At 35.5% G+C, this 6182-nt stretch overlaps 1 long non-coding RNA gene across 1 annotated transcript; it reads left to right on the plus strand.

Annotated features, from left to right (window-relative positions):
• Window positions 1–425: 425 nt before the first annotated feature.
• On the plus strand, window positions 426–1237 carry LOC147020757 (uncharacterized). The gene is made up of 3 exons (XR_015062109.1): window positions 426–545; window positions 640–798; window positions 1091–1237. It is a non-coding gene; the product is annotated as an uncharacterized LOC147020757 (long non-coding RNA).
• The last annotated feature ends 4945 nt before the right edge of the window (window positions 1238–6182 follow it).

A 6182-nucleotide genomic window follows, 5' to 3' on the forward strand; every position in this document is an offset into this window, starting at 1 on the left:
TTTAAAAATGATTCATACAATTTGAGAATATATCTCCCAGTTATTTTCTAAGCTGTCTCACCCGAAGCGTCATTTCCTGTGGCCACACCCAATGATTAAGCAATCTCCTCATCGTTGCTTTATAAGTGATTCGCCAGACAAAGTTTCTGCCAGACGGGATTTTCATTTTTACAACTGAGACATGAGCGATCTTTCTTCCGCGAACAAAACAGCTCAACACAAAGTTGGTAAGCCTGTGTATAGGTTCCTCTTTGAACGATGAAGCAATTGATTATAAATTAAATCGTGATAATTCTGATATATATTTTTTTTCTTGGCAGGTCCTTGGAAGAAGAGCAGTTTACATATCACGACGAGGTGCATGAAATTAATGCTCTTATTGAAGAGGTCAATCATCTTAGAAGAGAATTGAAAACATTTTTAAAGACTGACAGGAGGTCTTATCACGGCCTCTGATCTTTTTGCCATCTTGTACCAATGGTAAAAAAAAACTGAGACATGGACTCACTCTCTTCCGATGAAGATAACAGCTCACTACAAAGTTGGTAAGTTTGTGTATGGTTTCCTCTTTGAACAATGAAGCAATTGATTATAAATTAAATCGTGATAATGCGAAAATATACATTTTTTTCCTGGCAGGTCCTTGGAAGAAGTGGAGTTTACATATCACGATGAGGTGCATCAAATGAATGCTCTTATTGAAGAGGTCAATGATTTTAGAAGAGAATTGAAAAACATTTATAATGACTGGTACGAAGTCTTATCACGGCCTCTGATCTCGAATAAATTAAACCAATGGTGAGACGCGTGTGTGTGTGTGTGTGTGTGTGTGTGTGTGTGTGTGTGTGTGTGTGTGTGTGTGTGTGTGTGTGTGTGTGTGTGTGTGTGTGTGTGTGTGTGTGTGTGTGTGTGTATATGTATGTGTGTCTGTGTGTATTATGTGTGTATGTGTGTGTCTCTTTCCCTGTCTGTTTGTCTCTCTCTATCTCTCCCTGTCTGTTTGTATCTCTCTCTCTGTCTGTCTTTCTACCTACCTCTCTCTGTCTGTCTCTCCATCTATACCCTTGACTCATTATTTTTTTTTTTTCAGCGCTATCACACAACATCAGCTGTTGAAGCAATCTGGTACAACACATGATTTTCTGGAGGTAAATGTTTCTGAATTATTATTTGGTTATTCTTTTATTAATATCACTCTCTCTTTGGAATGTCGTCTTATGTTGGTTGCATCATTAGTTTGGACGTGGTTATGCCAGTACACTGGAATTCATTTTATTGGCCTTGGAAGGATGACAGGCTGAGTCCGCCTCCTGGTGTGTTAATTCAGTGGTCAACGAGGCTTGAACTTAGAACCAACACCAGGCTTATTAATATTACCATGTAATTATCTTTATAAAACCTAATTATTATCCACTTTTGTTTCAAAAAAGAATATGGTGTTTGAGTTTCTAAATCACAAGACATCTGAAGAAGATTGCTGGGAAAGATTATACATTCTCGCAAATGAATATTTAATATTTTCAATTTTGATTAATTATATTTGTTTTGTTTACAATTATTTGATTTTGAATTACAAAAAGAGAATTAAGACATGAAGGAAAGGGAGGGAGGTGGGGGGTAGTGCGCTTCTCACGACATCATTATCCCACCCCTCCCCTCCCCATGTGTGTGTGTGGGGAAGGGTGGGGGTGGGATGAGGGAGGTGGTGGGTCAAAGGTGGGGGCGCACAGGGGGATGAGGGGTGGGGCTTGTGTGGGCGGGGCTTGTGTGGGTGTGGTTTATGTGAGCGGGGCTTCGGTGTGGGCGGGGCGTGTGTGGGCGGGGCTTGTGGGAGGGCGTTTATGTGGGTGGGGCTTGTGGGCGGGGCTTGTGTGGGCAGGGTTTATGTGGATGAGGCTTATGTGGATGAGGTTTGTGTGGATAAATGGATGGGTGGATGGGTGGATGGGTGGAGCTTGTGTGGATGGGTGGATAATTTTTTAATTAAATAAACATGTTGTGTGTGGGGAACTAATTAACTAATCACTAACTATGTGAATTTGATGAATATGGGTGGAGCTTGTGTGGAGCTTGTGGGGGATTGTGTGTGGTGGGGTTTGTGTGGGGTTTGTGTGGGGTGGGGTTTGTGTGGAGCTTGTGTGGGGTGGGGTTTATGTGGGTGGGTTTTGTGTGGGCGGAGTCAAAAAGGGACGGAGTCAAAAAATTTCAATTTATCTTTGTCTTTGTAATTCCTGTGAATAAAATGTACCTAAAATCTCTTCCCCTTCCAAATCATATATCTTATAAGTCCAAGGAACCGTATCTATTACATCAACAATTTTAAAAAGTTCGTTCGTCCATCGTTTAGTAAAACCCTTTTCAAAATGAGATTTCCACCGATATATTCTTACGATATCACCAACTTTGAACTTAGGTTTTCTGACATTAATCTCTTTTTCATATTTTAATTTTGTAAATGTTTCTGATGGTTTCATATTTGTTGACGTGTGAATCGTGTCATTATACTTATCCACAATATCCTGAATAAAAGATGACCATTGTTGTGAACCGAGTTGTGTGAATTTTTATATAGTCTCTCTTTAAGGTACGATTAAAACGTTCAACAACAACTGCCTTCCCTTCATTAAAGGTACTGTATAATGTAATACTGTTATTTTTAGAAAATTCATAAATGTCTTGTTATAAAACTCTCCACCCTCATCAGTCCACAATTTTTTAGGTTTTCTCTTACTTTTATTAAATATCTGTTGAAAAGCTAACATAAGAGTATTACCTGTTTTGTTTTTAATGGTTCAACCCATACGTATCTACTCCTCAAATCAATAACGGTTAAAGCAAGTATACTTGTGTACCCCTTATCATTATTGAAAGGTTCAATCAAATCAGCAGACCTAGATATAATCTACTTCCTTGGAATAAAATCCTTCTCTTCTTCTCTGAAACTTTGTGAATATTGGTTTATGTAATTCATCAGCTAATTCGCCTCTTCAGTCTTCTTAATGAGCATCATGATAGAGCCTATAAGTTTTGGGCCTTTGAATTTCCAAGTCCAAGTTTCAATTTAGCACTGATCATCTTCTTCACAATGAACCGATCAATCTTTTTCTCTCTAAGGATTGGATTTCGTATCAGGAGACAAATTATACAACATTTCTCTATCGGCTTCATGCTTTTTCTCTTCCAACGTTGTGGTATTCCCATGACAATCAATATCGTGGCTCATGCACACTTCATCAACTCTATTGATGAGTTTACTCCAGGATTTAGGATTGTCTGCCTCATCTAATCTTTTATCCAAGTTTTCTTGTGCCTGGACCTACACAGAAAGAATACCCTGGAAGATGTAACTTCCCCTGGTATTCCAGTAGTTGTAAATTTACTTCCTGATAAAAACTTTTGTCATCCATCTCTCTACTCAAGTTTGTGTTTGGAGATAAATTGATTCTTTTTGAACCACACACCGAACATATATACCTTTTTGTATAACCCTGTTATTTTTACTTTTTAATATATGGGAAAATATTTTTAGTATTAGTTTTCTTTTTACATTTGAGACAATAACTCATTTATTTATGTGAAAAATTCCTGCAGAGTGCAAAAACCTTTTTAGTTTCCAACATGCACATTTGAATCTTAATTTTTAAAACATAAAGAATCCTTAGAAATGCCTTCACTCTCTCCTCCATTTATTTAAGAAAAAAAATGAAAACTTGAATTAAAATGAATAGCTTGGCTCGATGGCTCAATATTCTTGGTTCGAAAAGTATTGCAAATAGACTTGTCAATTCTTTTGTTTTCCACCTCGGTGGGTTAGAGTTATTTCTCTCTGTAATACCCCCAATCTTTTTTAATCTCACTGGTTTCCATATTTTTGATATTTATTTTGTCTCGCTTCTTTTCCCTCCCTCTCTCTCCTTCCTCCCTCCTTCTCTCTCTCTCCTCCCTCCTCCTCCTCTCTCTCCTCATTCTCTTTCTTCTCCCTCTCCTCCTTCTCTCTCTTTTCCTCCTTTTCCTCTCTCTCTCTTCTCCCTCTCCCTCCTTCTCTCTCTTCTCCTTTTCCTCCTCTTCCCTCTCTTCTTCAACTCCTTCCTCATCCCTTATTATCCTTGAATCGTTTACACCCCATAGAATATCATACATATATTCATCAGGATTTCTTGTTATTCCTGTATCCAAAATAATTTTTTTACAACAGGAAACCAATAAAATTTCTTTTGAATTTCTAAAAGAGCCTTACCTTTTCTTAACTTTATAATTTTTTCATTATTTAACATTCTCATTAAATCTAAAGTTGTCGGTTTATCAACATCAGCATAATGCCAATCTTTTATTGAAAACACCTCATTCTTATGTTGTAGAACATATTTATTAAAATACCGAATACCCTTCTCTTGAAGGTATGCTTGGACACAGAAATGATAATTTTCTTGAAACATTCTTTCTAGCATTTATGTATTAGAAATATATGTTAGAATAATATTATGGCAATTCTAAACACCTCCCCATCTTCCCATAGTTAAATCATTTTGTATTTCCTTTACTTATTATATATAATCCTGTTTTTTCTGTTTTCATGAGATAAAACAAGGGCAAAAACCATTATTATATTTACCCTTATTAAATTCTTTTTATTTGTTGTTTACTAATCGTGGCCCCACAAAACTCATTCTCGATACCAAGTGGATAATATTCTTCCCACGAGACTGATTTAATTGTTCCAGGTCTTCGAGGTTAATTTTAAAATGACCAATTATACCCTAAATCATTCATATCATACCCCCATTGTTCTATTCTCATACAAACGATACTTCCTTCTTTATAAAAAATTATTTTAATTCGAACTGTGAATTCTGTATGACCTGGAGATAATATCAACACTTCTGTATCTTTTGGAATACACGGCTGTTTTATTTAAGGATATATATTGTGATAAATCGCTTCATCTCACCAAGTCATTCATACATAGTCGGGCTTGGATAATTTTTTTAATTTATAAGCATTTTTCATGTTAATATTTTTGGTTATATTATATTTATGTCGCTCTCAGCTTCCAGCCTTTGTGTAATAATTTGATAAATCAATATCCAGTTCTTGAGATACACCAAAAGATAGAACTATCTTTACCAACATAAGTCATTTATAGTAGATTAAAAATAATATCATAAAAATTTTTATTTTTGTTGAGTTGAAATAACACATACAGACATAATTGACTACAACATCATAGAATTTAATTCTTTGACTTGAAATGTTTGATAAACACCATTCTGTAAGAATTTTATGACTTCAACAGGTGGTGGAAGACCAAAACTATCAAAATAATATTTGTCATGACTATTAAAAATACAAACCCAATGAGAACCGCTCCCATTATTATCTTCTAAGTTCATAATAATATTCTTTGTATGTTTCGGCACATTTGTTAATTCATCTCTCATACAAATAACCACATGATGAATTTTTAATTTCTTACAATATTTGACAAGTTGTAAATTTGATGTTGTATTCTTTCCAAATTTTTTAAACCACTCATCAATGCTTATTTATTTATTAGAAAGATATAATCCATTACCTCTTTTCGTTAATTTTACACCTCCTTGTGCTATAGAAGAAAGCATATCTCCAACTAACAATCTCGCTTTATCAGGGCAGACCTTCAAGTTTTTCAGCAAAATCTACAATTACACCACTTCTACTAATTTGTTTCTCCAACTCTTTGTTATGTCTCTTCCAATTCTTTTTGAGCCTGGAGTTGAGCCTTTCTTCGTTGGCAGTTTTTCACCGTTGTTGAAATACCACCTGGCCAATGCTCCAACCGCACTTAAACCAGCAAATAAAGGAATTGTGGGAAATGGGAGAAATCCTCCACTCGCCTCTCTTGTATTGAATATTTTTTCACCATTGGTTTTGTCATTTTAATTTTAAGTGAGCCAGTGTCATTCAAGATTTTAACCTGTTCTCTTGTGAGCAAAACATCAATTCTCACTGCTCTTTTTCTCTGAATTGTATTAACGCTAATCGTACAAGGCTTTTGATTTTGAACACAAGATGATAGTTTATGAAGCATTGATTTGATTAACATATACCCCAGTTGGTTCTTGGCCACTCATTTATTTAACAAAAAATTATGTGGAGACTAATCATCACACCATTATCTGTATTAATCTGTAATTATGTTTCTT

Source organism: Eptatretus burgeri, chromosome 9 (genome assembly GCF_056783735.1).
Source record: "Eptatretus burgeri isolate ZD-2024b chromosome 9, Ebu_testis_v1, whole genome shotgun sequence".
In the NCBI taxonomy this organism is placed as follows: domain Eukaryota; kingdom Metazoa; phylum Chordata; class Myxini; order Myxiniformes; family Myxinidae; genus Eptatretus; species Eptatretus burgeri.